Raw genomic sequence first — 21,581 nt, 5'->3', positions numbered from 1 at the left:
TGTCAGTGAAGAGAAAAAGAAACCAATCTAAGGATCTGTAAAACTTGGAAAAGTGTTTTAATATACGTCTGAGTCAGATCCCAAGGACTCTAGAAAGCAGAGATTCAGATGTAAAAGAGGTGTTAAAAGCAGGGCAGGGGCTGGGGTCGTGGCTCATGGGTAGAGCGCTTGCTTAGCATGTGCAAGGCCCTGGATTCGATCCTCAGCACCATATAAAAAGAAAGAAAGAAAGGTATTGTGTCCAACTACAAAAAAATAAATAAATATTTTAAAAAATTTTAAAAAGCAGGGCAACTGTGAATCCCATCCACACAGCAGTACTTAAATTGATGCTGGGCTCTTCTACACACACAGACATTACACTCATAAAATAGGTCCATCCACTCCTTTTTATTGGGGGTAGGGAGCTTGAGGGGGGAAATGATATATAAAAGCAACCAAGTATAAAGGGCCAGGTAGTTGTGCAACAAACAGAGCTCAAACACCTGTAGAGGCCAAATGCACTGCAATCAGATCTATTGCAAAATGGAAAAATAGACTGTAAATCCAGTCATACTGCAGGCTTCAGTTATGACATCAGATACATCCATTAAACTTGGCAAGAGGGTAAGACTGCATGAATAGAGTTACTGAGGTCCCAAACCTCAACAACAGGGATTCTTAACCTTTGGGGAAGGGTCATGGACCCTTTTTAGAATTTGGTGAAATCTACAGACCTTCTCACTAGAGAAATGCAGAGATTCACAAAATTTTACAAATAATTTCAAAGTGTTTATAGACCTCCCCTAAAGTCAATCTAGAGGTCTTAGTCTATGAACCGCAGGTCAAGACTTCTTTCTATAGAATAGTGATAACTATATTTACCGTATATCCCACAGCTCAAAAGGTTTTAAAATAGGAAGTCATATGTATTTATTTGTAATTTATATACATTGCATACCAAACTAATAAATTATGTACCCTGTAAAGCACAAAAATGAAAAAATGGTATATGACAAAATAAACCAATTTTTAACACTTATTTTACTTATCGATGATATAAAGACTTTATGTCCTTTCTAACACCGTTATTAACTCCATTACTTTTGGTGACAGTATTGTGATTGAACATGGTTTATTATTTTGATACTGTGTAATGCCACAACTTTGAGGACCTGCTTCTAAATTTAGTTCATTTTAATAATATCTATTTTACTTGGTTCTAATGGTTAGCATAGCTGAAAAACATACTTTACAAAGATGAATAAAACCAAAAGAACTCCATTACTGGCTGAACTAAATTAAAAATGATATTCAATTGCAATCCCATTCACCATTTATGCAAAAAATTTGGCTAAAATGCAGCTACTTCATTTCCATATTTCCCGATGGCAATCAGTCACTCTACAAACTAATTAGATGGCATTGCCTTTTTATATTTTTCAGCAGATGGGCTCAAGACAATTAAACACCTCTTTTAACAAGGTTTTGATACAAGTTTAAAAAAAAAAAAAAAAAAAAACTTTGTTTCCAAATTCAAGTGTACAAATCCAAAAGTTCCTAGAGTTAACATGTATCCTTGTCAGCAACTAATCCAATGATGAAAATACTTACAAATACCACTCTCATATATCTTTTCCCCACAACACTAAACTTTGTTTTGTTGTAAAAGGTACATTTTGATCCACTGTTAGGAATGTACCATTATCTTAAAGGGGCAGATTAAAGGTATTCATTTGCTAGATAGTGTACAACTTACACCCATGTGTCACGGCAAATGTTAGCAAATTTAGGACATCTGTCTTTTTGTGGAAGAAGAATGAGTAAGTCATCTTTAAGTTAAAAAATTCTTTTTTTTTTTTTTTTTTGGAGAACAAAGTAACAGGATTTATTAGAGTAGAAGAAAGCAGAGCTCCCAGAGAAGGAGGGGTCCCAAGAGAGGGATGCCAAAGAGTGGCCATTGTCAAGGGGTTCATACAGATGTATGGGCTCAAGGAAGTCAGCCTCCTGCCCATCCTGGACAAGGGCTTCAGTGTCCACCGGCTGCTCATGAAGCCTTTAGTCCAATCAAAATGTCCATCAGGCATTTTTCCCTCTCTAGAGAGGCACAGACCCCAGTAACTTAGGTCCTCACTTAAAAAATAGCCTTTTTTTGGTAATTTTCTTTTTTTTTTTTTTTATTGGTTGTTCAAAACATTATAAAGCTCTTGACATATCATATTTCATACATTAGATTCAAGTTGGTTATGAACTCCCAATTTTACCCCAAATACAGATTGCAGAATCACATCGGTTACACATCCACATTTTTACATAATGCCCTATTAGTAACTGTTGTATTCTGCTACCTTTCCTATCCTCTACCATCCCCCCTCCCTCCCCTCCCATCTTCTCTCTCTACCCCATCCACTGTAATTCATATCTCTCCTTGTTTATTTTCCCATTCCCCTCACAACCTCTTATCCTTTGCCTCATGATGACCAGTTAACCTCTATGAAATATTATACCAAAAAAAGCTGCACAGTGACTCCCTACTGCAATATACAAATTAAAATTTAAAATAATAAATTTTAAAATCCAATTACCCAAACCCAGTAAACTGGAAAACATCATCAGAGACTGAAAGTGAAGAAACTTCCTCACAGACCTCTCATATTTCTACCACTTCCCAGATAATTTAATGTAAACCCTACATTAGACACCACTGCTCTAACAGTGCCTGGTCAAGGCTCTCTGTCTTTGCCTTCCAACCAATTTCCCTTATATGCTATCAAAGTTTAAAGGGCTTATCTTTAAAGGTATTCCAATTATATTTTAACTGTCTCTGAATTACCACCAGTTTGGCAAAAGAAAAACTGCAGCACATTCTGTGATAACAGTTGTTTTCCCTGGTGTTCCCTCAGTGTATTGTTGGCTATGGGCATCAGTCAAATAATAGACAGGGCTGGAACAAGGTCCAAGACTCTTCATGACATATCCTGCCTTAAATCCTTTTTTGGAACATGACAGGGCATAAATACATCAGAAAATAAATCATGAACTATATTGAGAGCAAGGGGCTTCCAACTTGTATGACCAATCTCACTTATACAGTCAGATACACTTATATTTATACAAAGGAGATGACATTTTTACACTGAAATAACAAGCCCACTGCCTCATCTTAAGAATGTCAAATGATAATGTACTGTTTAAAAGAATAGCTACTGCTTTAAATTAAAAGAAGAAAATATAAGGCAGTGAAAAAGATTTTATACTAACTTCTATTAAAAAAACACATAATCTGTTTTTATATATACATAAAAATGAGTGAATAAGTTCCCAGTGTGATAAGCCTTACACATGGAATCATTTCAAAAAGTATGAAAATATAAAATTTGGGGGATAAAACCTGCCAAGAAAAAAGATCCACATAAATTTGGAAAACTGACATTTCTCATTTTCATCCAGATCTACATACTTACTACATACTGCTCCCACCACCTCCCCACATAAAAATCCTTCAATGTCTTGTGACTGCACCCAGAACATCTGCTTCCCTCTCTTACTTTAACTAATTCCACATTCCTCCTTGCACTTTCTCCTTCATTTCTTCCTAAATGACCCCAGGTCTTCCTATCCTTTCTTCTTTGCTATTTAATCTTCGTGAAAATAAATTCCTCACCCCACCCTTACAGAAAGGTTTCTGTCCTTCAATGCTCTTGTCCACTACTCAAGTGAAAACATTCGTTCTCTCTCCCTTAATCCTCAAAGTAGACTACTATTGTAGTATGTCTCTCATAGCACTCATCACATTTAATTATTACTATAGGTATTTGTGTGTTTGTCTTATCACCTCTCTCAGGTCATAATCTCCTTAAGAATAGGATCTGTATCTTACTGTTTTACTTCCCTATCTTTTAATAGCACAACACCTTGAACAAAGTATGTACTCATATAACCACAACTTCAATGAATGATTGAGTGGTTACTTAGAAATTCAATTACAGACTTCCTGTATAACCTAGAATAGAGAGGGAGGTATGACTTAAGACTTTGTGGAACAAATAACTTTTCCCTGGTTTTCTACAAACAGACTCACCAAAATAAAGTATTACATATTTAGATGTTTTCAAAAATCAAGGACATTTCATCCTTCAGCTATCTGGTAAAATATAGTATGGCATGCGCGCGCGCGCGCGCACACACACACACACCAGAACACCTTCCACTATTAAACAGTCAAATCTACACTAGATAATAAAAGTATCTATGCTTGATAATAAAAGTATGTAAAGATTTTAACCATATAGGCAAAACCAAATTCAAGATATATTAGTGCTATCAAAATATGATCATCTGGGTCTGGGGCTGTGGTTATGTGTGGCTCAGTGGTAGAACGCTTGCCTAGCACATGTAAGGCACTAGGTTTGATCCTCAGCACCACATAAAAATAAATAAAGGTATTGTGCCTATCTATAACTAAAATATTTGTTTAAAAAACATATGATCGATCATTCAACATACAAATGGAAGCACAGAGAATGATCAATTTGTTCCAAAAGAAAGGAAACACACTTAGCCTTAGGTTTTAAATAGTAACAAAACTTGAGAGGCTGAATTTTATGGCTAAGAATCCAAAACCAACCATTAAAAGATAAGCTTACCTGGACAGAAGCACTAAACAATCAACATTACTAAAGTACAAAGGTGAGAACAGAAACAGTGCAAGAATCTTAAAGTGACATTTTCATTAAGTAACTAGTATATATGGCTCCCAGTTCATCAGAATAGAACAAGATGGCAAAAGTCTCCATAAAATATATATGGAACAGAAAGAAAGTCCAGAAACAAAAAGAGTGTCATAACGTGGCCAAATAGGACAAACACAGTTGGAGAGAAGCCAACTCAAAGGTATGAATGTGATTTCTCCTCAGAAGACCTAGACTCAAATGTCATTCCTAACAGCTGTGCAGTCTTACACAAGCCACTTAACTTCCCTGAGCCTTGTTTCCCCATTTATAAAATACAGTATGTATAGCTAGCATAGTAACTGGCTCAGAGACGAGACTCAATAAATATTTGTTGACTCTGAATAAGAGCCATATAAGAAAAGCAGATATTTCTCTCTAGACATTTTTGTAGTTTTTGAGAGAATGGTCTTAATTAATTCCCAATTCATACTTTTACAATATTTAAGAATCAATCTTTGCTCAAAAAATTAAAAATACAGTTGCCTTTCAGTATCTGTGAGGAATTGGTTCCAGAAACCCCTGTGTATAGCAAAATCTGTGAATGCTCAACTCCATTATATAAAATGGCACAGTATTTGCTCATAACCTATGTGCATCCTCCTGTATACTTTGAATCATCTCTATAATACTTACAATACCTAATACAACGGAAATGCTATATAATTGGCTGTTACACTATAGTTTAGGGAATAATGACATGGAAAAAAGTCAGTACATGTTCAATACTGATACAATTTTTTTTTTTACATGTTTTTAAGAAGTAGTTGTTTGAACCTGATCAGCACATTAAGCTGACTGTGCTCCTTTCCTTCTAGCTCAAAGATTACACAAATGTTTAGTAGAATTTAAAAATTTTAAATCTCTGTAATCAAATACAATTTGCCTGGATTTAGTCTTCTCATCTGTAATGTTATTGACTGTTATCCTAAATGACCCCTAAGGCTCCTTTATTCTAAATATTATGGTTCATGCAATCTAAAGAATTTTCCAGTCTAATTAAGAAAGCCAACATGAAGAAAAAATAAATGGAGAGGAAGGAGGGAAGAAAAAAAGAAGGGAGAGAGGAAGAAGAAGAGGAAAAAAAGAGGTTGGTGTCTCATGCCTGTAATTCCAGTGACTCTGGAGATTAAAGTAGGAGGAAAGCAAGTTTGAGGTCAACCTGGACAACTCAGTGAGACGTTTCTCCAAATAAAAAAATAAAATAAAAAGGGCTAATCAGTGATAGAGCACCCCAAGTATCAGGAAAAAATGTGAAAGTTAAGAGGAAGGGGACAGAGGGAGATAGGCAAGTTTATTTTGTAAAACAAACTGGAGTAATTGATGCTAAGTGAGTGATAAAAATCAAACTTCCTGGAGAATATACCTGCTTTGACTCTGTTTTTGAAGGTCAAAAAACATAAAGGAAAAGAAAATACAATTTAAGAAAATGAAACACGCAAAAGCAAAGAAGCAAGATATCTATGGGTGGTTATGATACTTCCTTCACTTGGAACAGTTTATAAAGCATATGCCATCTACAGCAAATTTTCTGGAATGGGAAATAAAAGAATCTACAGCAAATTTTCTGGAATGGGAAATAAATGATTTACAACTATATAAATTTGCAGAGTTCTTCACTAATAACAATAACAACAAATAACATTTTAGAAAGGGTTTTTTTCAGCATTTCTATTTAGATAAATTAGAGAGGAAAATGTATGCAGGCAAACAGCTATAAACTTACAAATCACATAATTTTAGCACAAAAAGAAATGTGACATCAGATCAATATGTTCATTTAATGATAAAGAAACTCAGGCCCCTAGAGTTAATGTGACTCCTATTAGTCCACATTTAAAGTGACAAGAGGATCAGATTATAGAACCAGAAATAAGCGTGAGAAATCTGAAAAATTAGAAAAGAATCAGAGAATTTGTTGATGGATTCATTAGTGAAATGCCCACTTGTTAGCTATTTATTAATGCCTTAGTATGTGCTAGTTATATGATAAATATCTTATTATTTAATATAAGCTAATTTTTAAATCACAGTAATATGAAATACATTATTCCAATTTTATATATGAAAACCTCAGGGTTAGTATAAATACACAAGGTTTATCAACTAAGTATCTGGAAGAGCCAAGACAACAGCCCCTGTCGGTCTGAAGTCAAAGCTCCATTTCTAAAAACAGCTTAAAAATTGCCTCAAAATTATAAGCCAAAAGGTAAAAATGAAGTGTCAGTCTGGGAAAATTGGATGATCCAGTGTTATCATAATGCTTAATGAGAACTTCTTTTAAATGTTGCTTCTCTTTTCTTATATTTTAGTTAGACTGTGTACCTTTCCTTCAACATATGGTGTCAGAAGTCATACAATGGCCTGGTGATGAGGCTTCAGCTCTGTACTTGCACTTATTTTTTTATCAGATTGGCCTTTCTGTCCCCAATGGTCTGTCTGGTTCAGGGCTACTCAACAAAACCAAAAGTCCCTACCCTCCACATGAAACATACACAGGGCAGGGAAGAGATTAGAATAAAAAATTATCTAAAATGAGGGTGACTAGACTGGTTAATTTCAAGTGTTCAATAACTCCTGAAGGGACTACTGCTTCTATTTTGGTATAAGCTACTTATCTTTTAAATATGATGACTTTACTAAGCTTTCTAAAAGCCTATCACTTCAAAGAGTCTCAAAAATACCATGTTGTGGAGGGGTTATCAGGGAGAGAACACTGATACAACAACTCTGTCTTGCAGTTATGGAACTGGATTTGCATGTTAGTGTCAGTGTTTTATAATAATTTCCCTTATTCAGCTATGTATCCATCTGGCAGAAATACAAAATAATCATTTCTACACTCTATACTAATCCAAGTACTATACACTTACAAATCATTTTTCAGACTAGGCTATAAAAAATAATCTGTACATCCTTAAATTAAGAAATCAATAGTGGTACCCAGTTGCCACTAGGCCACTGTATGACTTCTGACACCATATGTTGAGGGAAAGGTACACAGTCTAACTAAAATATAAGAAAAGACAAGCAACATTTAAAATGTCTAGATATCACTTCCATGAGGTAAGGAAAAGATCTGAGACCATGAAGTCTGTTCTCCGTAGCCAATGACCAAAGCATAAGCTACTGATTAACGTGAGAGAGAAACAATCAAGAAGTTCTTTCCCTAGTCTAATCTGTCCAAACACACAGGAACTTTATATAAGGTGGGGAGAATTTTAGCCCAGACTAATAGATAATAGGGCTCTGTCATCCAACTCCTCAAACAGAAGTCTTTCATCTAATCCCACACCCACCTCAGCATCCAGTATTTGCAGGTAATACAGAAAAGTGTACACCATAACATTTTTGGACATCTGCCAGTAAAGTAATGGATGGCCCTTTGAGAATTCCTGTGATTATCATATTTAGAAGGTAAAATCATTGCCAAGACAATAATGAGCATCCTGGGGATCTCCTATGCTCCATGACTTAGGGGATTCTATGCAGTGTTGTCTGCCTGTATTGACCTCCCATATCTGCCCTAAAATGAAAGTTAAATTAGGCCATATGGCTTAAGGCCAAACAACTACATAAGATATGCAACATTACACTCAAACAATGTGAAGTCCTTGAGATATGGGGCCAAAAAATACAAACTAAAATAAGAAACAGAGGCAGTATCTAAGAGAAGGAATATAAAATTGATGACAACTGAGCAACAAGAGCTAAAATGTCCTTAAAAACAATTAGAAATCACAGTTTGATAAATAATCCATTAGAAAAAAAAAATATTTTCAAGGGATGTCTAAGATACTCTCTCTCCCACTATACCTTTCAGCACTTCCATACCACCCTTATCACTTACTTAACATTTAGTTCTAGCAAACACCAGTCACTGAATTAGCAGGGTCAAGAGGACAAGCAGACAACACTTCATGCTAGGAACATCTTTAAATTATTTAGGCTTGTTTACCACCTTTCTTTATAAATTTGCCAACACTTTCACAATATACACCAGTCTGCACCATAGCAACCCAATCCTCTGCCCACCAAAAGATTAACACATATAAGAAAACAGGAAATTCAGCAAAATATAAAGTTTGACCTGAGGCTCCCTTAACAGTTAAATGTCTGAAGTAGTAGCAGTATCTTTATATCACACCCACTTCATGTTACCCTTACAGCTTCCTGGCATAAGCAAGTTCTTGGGATTATACAAACTGCTGCTTCTGTTTCCAGTCCAGATTTCTAGAAATGAAACCCTGGAATTGAGGGAGAAAGAAAAACAAATGTTGGCAGAAAGAGGGAGGAAAATACATTGTCTATATAATCCCAGTTTAAGTGGAACAATCACTATTAGTTCCATCAAGTACTGTTTTTCAATAAAACCACTTACCTAAAAATGCAGATCTAAAACACTCCTTTGGCTTAAACCACACGAAAAAGCAATTTAATAGACACAATCTTACAAATTTTCTCAGATAGAAATAAGGAAGAGATTAACTATAACTTTGTGAAATTCAAATTTGCACCTTATAACCCAAAGTTCAATGGAGATTAAATAAGTAGTGCAGAATGTCTACAAAAAAAGTCAAACCAAATACCTGTTCTTATAAGCAGCAGCCCTCCATTTTCTCTCCAAACTTTCCCTATTCAGGCCCCCTTTTTACCCACTGCTCCCTAAATATAAAGTCTGAATAAGAAATAAGAGAGAAAACAGTAGACACTGGTTCACAGAAGCAATTTTAGACCTTTCCGCAAGGTACAGGAGATATAGTAGAAACACTTCCAATTTTATCTAGTTTATGACAAACTGCTCAAAGAATGCCTATTTATCAAACCCCACTGCTACCTTTAACCCAAAACTACTTCTAGTTCAAGAGCCAAAAAACCCGAGCAAATACGCAAATACTTTCTTTTCACTTTATTCCCAACATGAAGAAATTCGACCCCTTCCTACATCACAGCTTCTGTGAAACTAACAGAGAGGCCCCTTTGGCCAACTTTTTTTTTTTTTTTAAGACTAACCTCCCACCAATTTCCCAAGCAAAGCAGAGGAAAAACCTCAAACAAATTTAACCCTTAAAATCCACCCCTACAACTGTCCAAAACCTAAACTTCAAGGTAGTAATGTCTTACACGGACGCTTGATTTTCTTCATCACTTAAGTCTAAGCATCATGCCTCACAAATCATGGCCAAAGAGTTCCTCTTGCCATCCACTGAGGTGCTGGGACCGCAATTCCCTCCAGGACCCTTCATTCACCAATCTCATACTCGACATTAAAAATTCACTATCTCAAAAGAAAAAGTGTCACCTTCTCCACAAGGACACCTGCCTCTTCAACGCCTCTACAATAAAGGAGGAGAGGCGGGCAAGAAAGGATAACAGACTCTCCAGTTTAAAGTTTTCCTCCCACCAAACTCTGCGGCCACAGCACCGCGGCCTGTCCTTGTCTCACAGGCTGCATTGTCAACCCCTCCGTTCTCCCTCGAACATCCTTAGACTAGTCAGTGTCTGACCCATGGGAGTGACTGCTTTTATTAAAAGAAAATGGGGGGGGGGGGAAGAAAGAAAGAAAAACACCACAGCCGGGTAGGAAGGACGAGGGACCCTGGTGTCCGATTTCTCTATGTCTCTTCCAAGGGACCAGGAGAGTTCTATCACTGACCACTAACCAACCCCACCTCCTAATCGTCTAGTCAACACGTTTGCTTCCCTTCCTAGGTCCTTTCAGGCAGAATCCCAGGAAAGGGACCAAACCCCAGTCTCAATAGGAAAATCGGCTTTATCCACCCATTTCTACCTCCCAAGTCCCTGGTCCCGGGCAGAGAAGGCAAGAGCGCGGGGCTAAGCACAAGTGCCGTCGAAGGCTGCGCCTACGGCGAGGTACGCCGGGGTCGCCCCCATTTCGCGGTGCAGGAGAACGAGACTCGGAGAGGTTGGCGGGCTGGCCAAGGTCACGGCGCTCCTCGGGGCCGAGGGGCGCCCGCGCTGACTTCCGGCTCCCCCTCTCCGCGGCGGCTCGGGGCGCCCGCTCCCCACCCGGCCCGCGCCGCGCAGCCTCGCGCGTCCTCCGCGGATGCTCGCCCTCGGCTAACTAGGGCAACTGGGAGAGAGGCGCAGGCGAGGCGCTCTGCAGCGAGCTCCCTCGCCGGGGAGCAGCCCCCAGCTGGTGCCGGTGACAGCTGCGACCTCGGCCCCTCCAGCCGCGCCAGGCCAGGAGGGGAACTCGGGGAAAGTGGGAGGAGGAGATGAAACCGAGAGAAAGGCGAGCAGGGGCGGAGGGCGCCAGCTGCTCCCCGCCCCCTAGGGCCTCGGCGGCCGCTCGGCTCGTGACAGCTGCACCCACCGCGAGGCTCCGCGCCCGCCGCCGCCACTCACCTGCCGCCGTCGCCGCCGCCTCTGGGCCGCGCTCACGGGCGCCGCGCTCGTCCGCGACCGTAGCGGCGCCGCCGCGGCCTCCGCCGCTCCTCGGCCCGGCGCCCGGCCCCCGGGGCCCAAGCGGCTGCAGCCGCGGCTCTCCGGCCCCCTCCTCCGGAGCACGGGTCCCCTCGCAGGGGGATGCAGAACAAACCCAGAGCAGGCTCTGCCCGAAGGTGCAGCGGCGAACAGGCGACCGAGGCGCTCGAGGCCGCGGTCCAGCCGTCGGAGGACAGGGCTCGGCAAGCAGCGTCAGTCTCCCGCTCGCCTGGCCTGAAGAACAGGCATTTCAGCCGCTCTCCGCGGCCGCCATGTTCTCCTCCTCCTCGGCCGCCGCCGCCGCCGCCACCGCCCCCCGCTCACGGCCCGCCCCCTCTGCGCCCCGCCCCGCCCCGCCCCGCTCAGGCCGCCCCGCCCCGCCCCGCCCGCCGCCAGCCCCCGCCCGCTCAGCTGCCTGGGCCCGGGCGACTCGGTGCCCGCGAGCTCCGACGGCGCGCCCGGGCCAGCGCGCCCCCACCTACCCGCCCTGCCCGCGGAGCCAGAAGCCGCCCCGCGCCCTCTGTCGGCTGCAGGTCCGCCCCGGCCCGGGTCCTAACGAAGTGTGGGAAAGGAGGCCCGAACTCTTCCCTGCTGGCCCTCCCCTCGGGGCGGTCCTCTGCCCAATGCCGGGAAGCGGCCTCCAACCCCTGGGTGCCCCAGCCCGGGCCGCCCAGCCCGGGCCGCCCAGCCTGCACCCTCCTGCTGCTCTTTATCTTCCAGGGGAGCCTGTAGAGCGGCCAAAGGCCGTGTGGACCCGGGAGGAGTGGGCTCGGTGCCTGTCTCTCCACTACGGTGTTGTATTACTTTAAGTGAGACACATCCCGCGGGCCTCGTTTTTTATTCTGTAAAATTGGGAGGTGGTTGTCTAGATGATTTCACAGACTATTAGACAAGGGAAAAGAAAGCTCATCTACTCCCTTCATTTTACAGATGAAAAGATCTGACTGACACGTCTGGCTCTGCAATTGCATGAATTACCCAAAATGTCTGTCATTCATAGATCTTTTCCCTCAAGGGGGGCCCACACCTTTCTTCTTTTCTGTCTCCTTTTCTTATTCTATAATGGAAGTGCTACTTCCAAAAGTGGAGTGTTCCTTGTCACTAGAAACATCAAACCGCAGCAGAACAGTCTCACATGCAGTGGTGGCTTTATCTGGAAAGCAGCCCTTATCCAAAGGCTGGCATTATAATACCCATCTTCTCCCTGGCCATGGAAGCGCTTTGTAAAGGGCCCTAAATCCTCTTTACTTTTTCCTGAATTCTTGTACCCATTTAGCCATCCTCACCTACCTCAATCCTGCCCTCCTGCTGCTGTAGCCCAACACTTTATTCTGTTTATTTTCCTGCATTTTCTTCCCAAAAGTAGCCTTTGTAAATCCTTAAGCCCCTCATCCTTCTCCAAATGAACATTTTCTTTGAAAACACTGACCTCCCTAGCACCTAAGACAGCAGGAGATTTCTTCCCCAGGCAGGTACTCCATCCTGCTAGGTTCAGCTCTATCTTCCTCTTCCTACCGCGGTCATTCTCATAAAACATCCTCTGGTCCACAACCCGCATTCATTCAAATATTCCTTCATCTACATATTCATCCAACTGATTCTTGTCAAAGACCTACTAATGAGTCCCTGGGTGCATATCATTAGCTCTTACCCTCATCTGCTTTTTTCTTTACCTTCATTTATTTATTTTTATGTCATGCTGAGGATGCAACCCACGGCCTCAAACGTGCTAGGCCAGCGCTCTACTGCTGAGCTACAACACCAGCCCCCCTCATCTGCTTTAACACTACCTCTAGCCACCCACAATAATAGCTGGAAATACACGGGGCATTCACCAGTTCTGTCTCCTTCTTTTGGGCCTACTTCCTAGTCCAATCCAGACTGTGTAGAGCACCTTATTCTGACCTCTGGTGGCCAAGAATGAGCCACTTATGCATGGTCTTCCTGTCTCCATTGGTCTTCAATAAATGCTGATTGCCAAATCCTATAAACACTTTGAACCTCCTAGCATGTGACCTTTCTACAGCACTTGCCACTGCTAACTCCTTCTTTTTGAAACTTATCTCTCTTCCCTGTCTTCTGCATCTCCTCCCCTGTCTCTCTGCCTGTTTTCTGGACTTTTCTTGACTGCTCCTTCTTTGCTAAGACATAAAATGTTATTATCCTTAAGCTTTTAATTTTTTCATTCCCCTCCTCTCACTTAGATTGACTGTTTATTTCCACAGCTCCTTCTGTCAACATATTCCTGAATCTCCTTCTTTCAGTCCCCCACTCTGCAGCCCAGTGTCTTAATTAGCTCTAAAACATCCTCCAGATACACAGTGCTGGTGTTGAATGATGAATGAAATTCAAGTATGATTTATATTGCCATAGCCATCCATGACTTCTTTCTCCTCTCTTCTGCAAGTCATAATCACTTGCCAAAGCATTTATATCACTGTCTTATCTCTCCCAAATGGCCATCTTTTCTCTGGTCATTTTCAACTTCTCTCTGGCTCCATCTGCTTTTACTAACCCAACCAACTTCCTTAACTCCAGCTAACCCCCACCCACCACCAGGAAAGCTACATGCAAAAGCAAAAGATTCGTTAGTAAGATTTACTTCCTGAACCCCACAGTACCCTCTAAGCAATCCACTTGCTTTAGCCAAGTAAGTGAATATTTCTTTACTCCCAAAGTACAGTACTAATCAAGAAGTAGGACTGACACCTATTAAATGAAAATGATTTGAAGAGGTTTTTTAAAATGCAAATATATGACAATTTTATTTTTGTAGCCCAGATATATAATTCCAGGCACTATCGACCCCATACATTAATGATAATTCTTTGGTAGAATTAAAATGCTAGTTCTATAACCAGGATCTATAACATACTTATTGGGTTTTCTCCAAAGCATAATAATTTTCCAGTTCTATAAACATATGTCTAGTGTACATGAAAGCACTGAGGCAAGAAATGACTCAAGTTTGACACTCAAAAAAAAGTATTTTCTGTTCTGTAACAATGATAGACTCATAAAATATTTAAACAATAAGCACACAGAAAAGTTTTTTTAAACAACTCAACTAAGTCAGAAAAACATAGTGTTCCACACATCACAAACATTCCTGTGTTGATTTACACATATCAATATGGTATATGTATTCCATTTTATACAAAAATAAAGTCACATTATAAAAGTTCATTGATAATCTGGTGTCCTTACTGTACAATAAATTTTCATCATTGGGGCTGGGGATGTGGCTCAAGCGGTAGCGCGCTCGCCTGGCATGCGTGCGGCCCGGGTTCGATCCTCAGCACCACATACAAACAAAGATGTTGTGTCCGCCGAGAATTAAAAAATAGATATTAAAAAAAAATATTAAAAAAAAAAAAATTTTTCATCATTAATGTGTTGAATGGTCTTGCACTGTATAACTCTTTAGTCATTTAACCGGGACCTTGCTAAAAGTGTTTATAGTTGTTGTTTTGTGATTGTGTCTATAATATAAATATAATAATACTATAATTATTTCCCTCTATGCAGTTTGGAAAATTATTTTCTTTTTTTTTTCTTTTTGGTGGTAGATGTACACGATACCTTTATTTTATTTGTTTATTTTTATGCAGTGCTGAAGATCAAAACCAGTGTTTCATGCATACCAGGCAAGTGCTTTATCACTGAGAAATAACCCCAGACCCTGGAAATTATTTTCTTAAATTCCTAGAAGATTAATTCCTACTCAAAGGGCACATGTTTATTATTTTCTCTTTTTTTCCTAAATATTCACCGAACTGATCTCCAAAAAAATTATTCTAATCTATGATCTTCCAGTAAGTACATGAGTCTGCCATTTCCACATATATAACGAGCTCTGGATTTTTATTTTACTTTGAAGAGTCTTTAATTTCTCATTGGCTTGAAGTATAGATATTAAGATTAGATTTAGAGTTAGACAGAACTGGATTTGAAGTGACTCTCCCACATTCTAGCTTTGTGACCTTGGACAAGCGACTTCAACATCTCCAAGTTTCAGTGTCTTCATCCATAAGATAGTATGCTTTAGCACTTGCCTCAAAGAGTTGTTGCAAAGATTTAATGAAATAATGTATGTAAAACACTTCCTGTAGTGTTTGACATTTAGGGTTGTCCGTGAGAAAGTAAAAATTAGCTCAAACTGAGAAGGTAGAAATCTTCCCAGCTATTCATCAGGCTGGAATAATGGGACAGACAAAGCCAGCTGCAGAGTTAACAGGATGCAGTGTCTCCTAAGGACATACTGCAGCTGTATGTCATAATAACCCCCTTCTCCAAGTGACTACTGCTTTCCTATTCACTGAAAAACTTTGTTCTCTAAAATCATAGATATCAGAAATTTCAGTGTTCGTAATTATATCAGTAAGAATGAAGCAACCCTCTCCTGCCTAGAGAATTTTAAGTCTTTTATAACAGAGCCGCTGCCTTGATTTTCAACCCAGATGCAGTGTTTTAGATAAAGTGTTTTTGGAGACATCTATCTTAACTTTATTATTTCTAAACAACAGGACTCTAGGGCTACTTTGCAGTCCAGACTGGATGTCTACCCTTTTTACACAGACATGCTTACTTTGAGCCTTTCAAAATTTTGCTTTATTTAAACTGCCTTTAAAATCTGCTAAAGGTCATTTACCATCTAGTATGTGTTAATTAGGTATTACATATGCATACAATTTTATTTGGAGCATCTTATGGAATTTTTTAACATTTTGAAGATATTTGTTAAATTAACTGTCATTAAGCAACTTCAATGGGTTTACCAACACATAATAAAGATTTTTGATTAAGTTTTCTAGCATTTCTCTTAGATTTGGTCTACTCTTTATTATTTGGGTGGTAAAACTTTTTGTCCAGGAAGTTGATTTTCAAGCCAAAATAAATAACTTGCTACATCAGTGTTCCATTATCAAAAAAATAGGATCTCTGATCTCATCACCAGATCTTGGTGATTAGTTGATGTAACTTTATTCCTATAATAATTCAACAGGGTTTTTGTTGTGGTGTTTGTTGTACCAGGGGTGCTTAAACACTGAACAACATCCCCAGCCCTATTTTTTTTATTTTGAGGCGGGGAGGGGTCTCACTAAAGTGACTTAGGGCCTCGTTAAGTTGCTGAGTCTGGCCTTGAACTTGTGATCCTCCTGCCTCAGCCTCCTGAGTCACTGGGATTACAGGCGTGAGCCACCATGCCCGGTAGCAGTTATTTATTTTAATGTTCTTAGTTCTATGTTAGTTAATTTGCTTTTCAGATCTAACTACTTAGCAAAATTATCTTTCTTCATGCTTAGTGGTAAATTCTTCAGCAGTATATGCAATTCCAATATGTTTGGATCCAATGGCAATATAAGTGTGAACATGTTTAAATGACAAGTCTTCCTTTCCTGAAAGACCACTTCACATCTTTTAGGCTCAACTAGTATCCCGCTTCTCCTAAGATGGATGTTATCCAGTCACACTAATCTTAACTAAGAAGATGAAGGTGCCATAAAATTTTTGTTTTTTACCTCTGAATTATGAAGATTATATCCTCTATGATAGTCATTTTGGTTATTTTTTTTTTTTACTATTAAAGCTCATTGTAACTAATGCTTTTCTTGCACCCTTATGAAATTACAAGATAATCTATTTTCCTGAGTATTAATGGTGTGAAACACAGGCGTGCCTCCCTAACATATGTAGGCTTCAATCAGACTTGCTATAGTGGCTGCATCTCAATTTTGAAGTCTGAATGCCAAAGCCAGTTGTACACGTAGGAGGACCAGATTGGCAGTGGCCTGTGTTGTGTGCTCTGGGAGATGCCAGGAGTATCCCCACCCCCCAAGCTTATCATAGTGTCTATAATTTCAACAACTGAGATTCATTCCCTTTGGTTTATAACTCGCTATCTTGAGACAATCCTTTTTAAAAAATCATTCCTCGTTGATTATGGATATTGTAGAAAACTGGGAACAACCAAAGTCGTTTAGTTGATAAATGAAAATAAGAATTACCCATAGTTCACAACTGGCATACCACTACTGTTCACATTTTTATATTTCCTTCTTTTCCTTTCCTGCACATGAAATAGAAAGTTGATCTTTTTTATAAAAAAAAAAAAAAAACAACTATTTTGTTATGCAAGTCTACAGTAAAAGAAATCTGATGAATATAAATTGCAAACATTTGAGGCAGGGGTTGTGGCTCAGCGGTAGAGCACTTGCTGAGCACATGCAGGGCGCTGAGTTCGATCCTCAGCACCACATAAAAAATAAAATAAAGGTATTGTGTCCAATACTAAAACAAAATATTTTTTTAAAAATTGCAAACTTTTCTCTAAATTTACTTCTAGTTCCCTCATTCATTCAATAAGTATTGTTAAATACTACACACAAGGGGTTGAGCTAGACACAGGCTCGTGTTAGAGGTTATCAGGATATAAATGTGCATATATTTTTACAAATCGGTGATCAGACATGCAAACTGTGCATTAACTATTTTATGGTCTAGCTTTCTTTTTCAACATTATTTCTTATAGATTTATATTTACCTTAAATTTCTTGGTTTCTAAGAGTTGTATAGTATCAATTGTATTGATTTCACCATTTCCCTATTATTGAAAATTTGTGATGCTCCTCCCCACCTCTTGCTTTTTGGATGTTTCCTTGGACTTTATTCCTCATTTTATACCAAATCAAAGGGCATAATGTTACTTATTTGAGCAATCTTCTTTGAGAATTCACATACTCATAGGAGACACAGTAAATTACCTGTGCCTAGGCTTCTCATGGATGCAATCAAGCAGATGTTTTAGGGAGGTAGGAATAACTCACAGAGGTAAATGTCATAGGAGGTATGGCCACTAAAGATAAACTTTACCCTCTTTGTAGCTCAGCCGGCCTCCTTGAGAACAACAGAATGGTTACTAGGAGTGACATCCTGTCACCATCTCTAGGTGGTGGATTGCACCACCTACAAGTTCTGGGAGGGCAGGGACCGTTACATCCAACATAAAGCTAACAGCTTTAGTATTCATTAGATTTAGCTTTCCAAAGAAGAGCCCACACTTCCACACCAATGCACTGATGCAACTACACAGCTACTGATACACCCATTCAGGCCTTTGCATGTCTGCTGATCAATGATGATTGACTTTTCTGTTGAAGATGGGCTCTTCCAGCTGCTAGGGCTGGGGAACAGGATCTGCTAAGGCAGGTGACACATGGGTGAGAATTTGTAGTGGTAGCCATCAGTGTCCCCTGAAGAGTTCCCAGACATCTTGAGGGGATCCTGCATGGGTCCCCTACACAACTCATTGAGGGCTGGCCATCTCCTAGCCAAAACTTCCCTGCACACCCACAACCCCACTGAGCTCCACTCAAACAGGCAGCAGTAGAACCTCCTGGGTGGCTGTCTAGTGACAAAGACCAAGTCCTTCAGCTTGGTGGGAGATGAGGTGACACACTCCTTTCTCTCCCACCTTCCAGGATTACCAAACTCTCCTGCTTAGGCAGAGTTAAGACATGAGATACCAGAGAAGGGGAAATTCCTAGCTATCATTCCTCAATCCGAAAGGCAAGCTTGCAGGCCCCAAGTTTTAAAATATGAGAATCATTAAGTACAGATTTCATTCAGAAATTCATTCGTGCAACATTTAATAAATATTTATTAAAAGCCCATTATGTTCCAAACAGTATTCTAAGTGTTGGGAATGCTGTAGATAATCTCTGTCCCAAACAGCTTACATTACAAAAGAAACAGAAGAATAAATAAAGAAGTAAATAAATGAGGAATAAATAGAATATGTAAACTGCAAATATTAATGCTAAAATAATTCAATGTGTTAATTACTGAATCACTCTCAGAATTACCCTTTATTATTAAACTAAATAAAATTTAAGCATATTCTTCAGCTCAGTTTTACAATCTTAAGTGTCTACACTCAACAGTGGGCCAGAAGCCTCTAAAGACTGAAAGGAGAGACTCCCTGTCCTCAGGCACTCATTTTTGAGCAGGGAAGCACTAACCACAGTAGTTGATTCTTGTACTACATATTTTCATTTGGGGACAAAGCTAGCCTGTGTCAAGGATGTGTTTCAAGCTTAAAACATCCTGGATCCGCAAACTGAGAACTTGCATGTAGGTACTTTTTTGGTGAATGTCTAAAGCTATGATTCTAGAAAAGAATTCATTTTACCCCTCTGCCCTTCCACACACCCACACTCTTCCTCTCCTTGCCTCCTTCTCTCCTGATTATTCTACCACCATGAGCTATGAGAGAGTTTGCAGTCTTCTTGCTTTCCTACTCTCCCCAAGGTCAGGACACTCTGGGGACACTTCCCCTTGGCTCTTTCCTCATCTAATTGGACTGAATTTCCTACACCTACAAACTCCTAAGGCAAGAAAAGGATCTTGGTACAACTTACTTATATTAAGCAATTGAGGCCCAGAAAACTTAAGTGACAATGTCAAGTGGTAAGTAAGTTACTTCCTACAAAGGCATTTTTGCTGAGTTGAGCCAAGGGGAAGGGAAAGGTTTTCCGGAACAAAGTTTCACAATTTAAAAGGGCTTGCTTGTCTGCTTCTCTCTTTTAGAATAAAATGGAAGAAGAGCCCTCCGTTAACCAAATAAAGGTAATGCCAAATCACCTGGCCACCCCGAGATGTAGGGCCAGAAGCAGAATTACAAGTGATTAAGAAGTGAGGGGACGGGCTGGGATTGTGGCTCAGTGGTAGAGCAATCGCCTAGCACGGCGGGACCTGGGTTCGATCCTCAGCACCACATAAAAATAAAGGCATTGTGTTGTGTCCATCTACACCTAAAAATAAATAAATAAATAAATATTAAAAAATAAAAAAAGAAGTGAGCAGGCAGTGAGGGATCTAGGCCAACTCCCTTGTTAGGTCAGTTTTTAGGAAGAGCAAGAACTTAAATGATGACAAGAGAATTATCATTTCAGTGGATGAGAGACATGAATTTGTTGGTAGGCAGAGGGTAAAATCATTTATTAGAAAAGACTGAAAGGGAAATAGTTGACCAAACAAGATTTAGGGAGCTGAGCGCGATAGCACATGCCTGTAATCCCAGCAGCTCCGGAGGCTGAGGCAGGAGGATAGCGAGTTCAAAGCCAGCCTCAGCAAAATCAAGGCCCTAAGCAACTCAGTGAGGCCCCTGTCTCTAAAAATACAAAATAGGGCTAGGGATGTGGTTCAGTGGTCAAGTGCCACTGAGTTCGATCTCTAGAACCCCCCCCCCCCAAAAAAAAATACAATGTAGGGCACAGAGAAATCCTTAATCCCATAAACAATGAACAGAAACGTATCATCTTTGTATTTGGTTTTCCATCTTTCAGAACTAGAGGCAGATAAAACCAGAAGAGGGACTATTAGGGACTAGGAAGGAGACTTTTTTTTGGGGGGAAGCAAAGAGAGGGCTGAAGGGGAGGGTGGACATGATATATTCATATAGAGAAATGTCACAGTGAAACCCATCAATTTGTACAATTAATATGTGTTAATAATAACAAATGGAGAAACAATTAGAGTCTCATTTCATGGCCCACAGAAAACTGGCTTATTCTACCATAAACTATATATTTGACTCTAAACTCCATGAAGACAAGGACCATATTTGGTTCTGTTCACCGTTGTATCCACACTGGGCATACAGTAAGAACTCTGTAATCACTTGTTGGAAAAATAAATAAGCAAATTATAAGGAATCTCCCTGCACTGTACTGTACTTATGTTCTCAGTAGCCAAAGTTCAGGTCCAAAGTAAAGAAGGTGAAAAAAAAAAAAAAGTCATGAAGGAAAGGAGGTTGAAATCTAATGCAGATGGCTGCTTTGGCCTCTTTGGTCAGTGTACTGGATGACATCCAGGAAACCAAGACAAATTGTCAGTAGAGATTGCCGTACAGAGAAACTGACAGTTCTGGTGACTTCAGTGCTGATGTTAATTGGAACTGTACATTACAGCACAAAGTTATTTATCATCCTGAGTTCTGAATGCCAAGAGAAATTTATCATGTAGATCTTTATATGAATAATAGAGTAGTTGGTGCCCTTGATAGAAATTTTACCCAAAATGTAGATAAATTATACCTTGATGTGGGGGTGATATTCAAAATATTAAACAAATGGTATGACTCAGACACTGACCAAAAAATAAGACTTATGTAACCAGTGTGGCCATACCTGCCCATACCATCAGAACATGGCTGTCACCTATATTGATGCTCAGAGATCAACAGCACCAAGTTTTTAAGAGCTCTTCTGCTGGGTAGAAAAGAGGTGTACAGAACAGTGTTGCATGCTACCTGAGAGGCTTCTCCATAAAATCTTAGCCTGATGCTTCTCTATCCATTAGATGAGAGCCTTACTCACTTTTCCTTCAACCTTGTCCTCTAGACTTCAGCAAACCTTCCTATTG

The 21,581-nt window shown here is 40.0% G+C and overlaps 1 protein-coding gene across 6 annotated transcripts in view; it reads right to left on the bottom strand.

The window, feature by feature from the left end:
• Ncoa1 (nuclear receptor coactivator 1) overlaps nt 1-11,446 on the bottom strand; it is a 246,410-nt gene extending 234,964 nt beyond the window's left edge. For all 6 annotated transcript variants that reach the window (XM_071601387.1, XM_027933430.2, XM_071601388.1 and 3 more), the window contains exon 1: nt 11,079-11,446. The gene's annotated coding sequence lies outside the window, so the exon portion shown is untranslated. The remainder of the gene's footprint in view (nt 1-11,078) is intronic.
• Between the last annotated feature and the right edge of the window lie 10,135 nt (nt 11,447-21,581).

The sequence above is a fragment of the Marmota flaviventris genome, chromosome 14 (genome assembly GCF_047511675.1).
Source record: "Marmota flaviventris isolate mMarFla1 chromosome 14, mMarFla1.hap1, whole genome shotgun sequence".
Lineage (NCBI taxonomy): Eukaryota > Metazoa > Chordata > Mammalia > Rodentia > Sciuridae > Marmota > Marmota flaviventris.
This window is presented reverse-complemented; position numbering and strand designations above follow the sequence as displayed.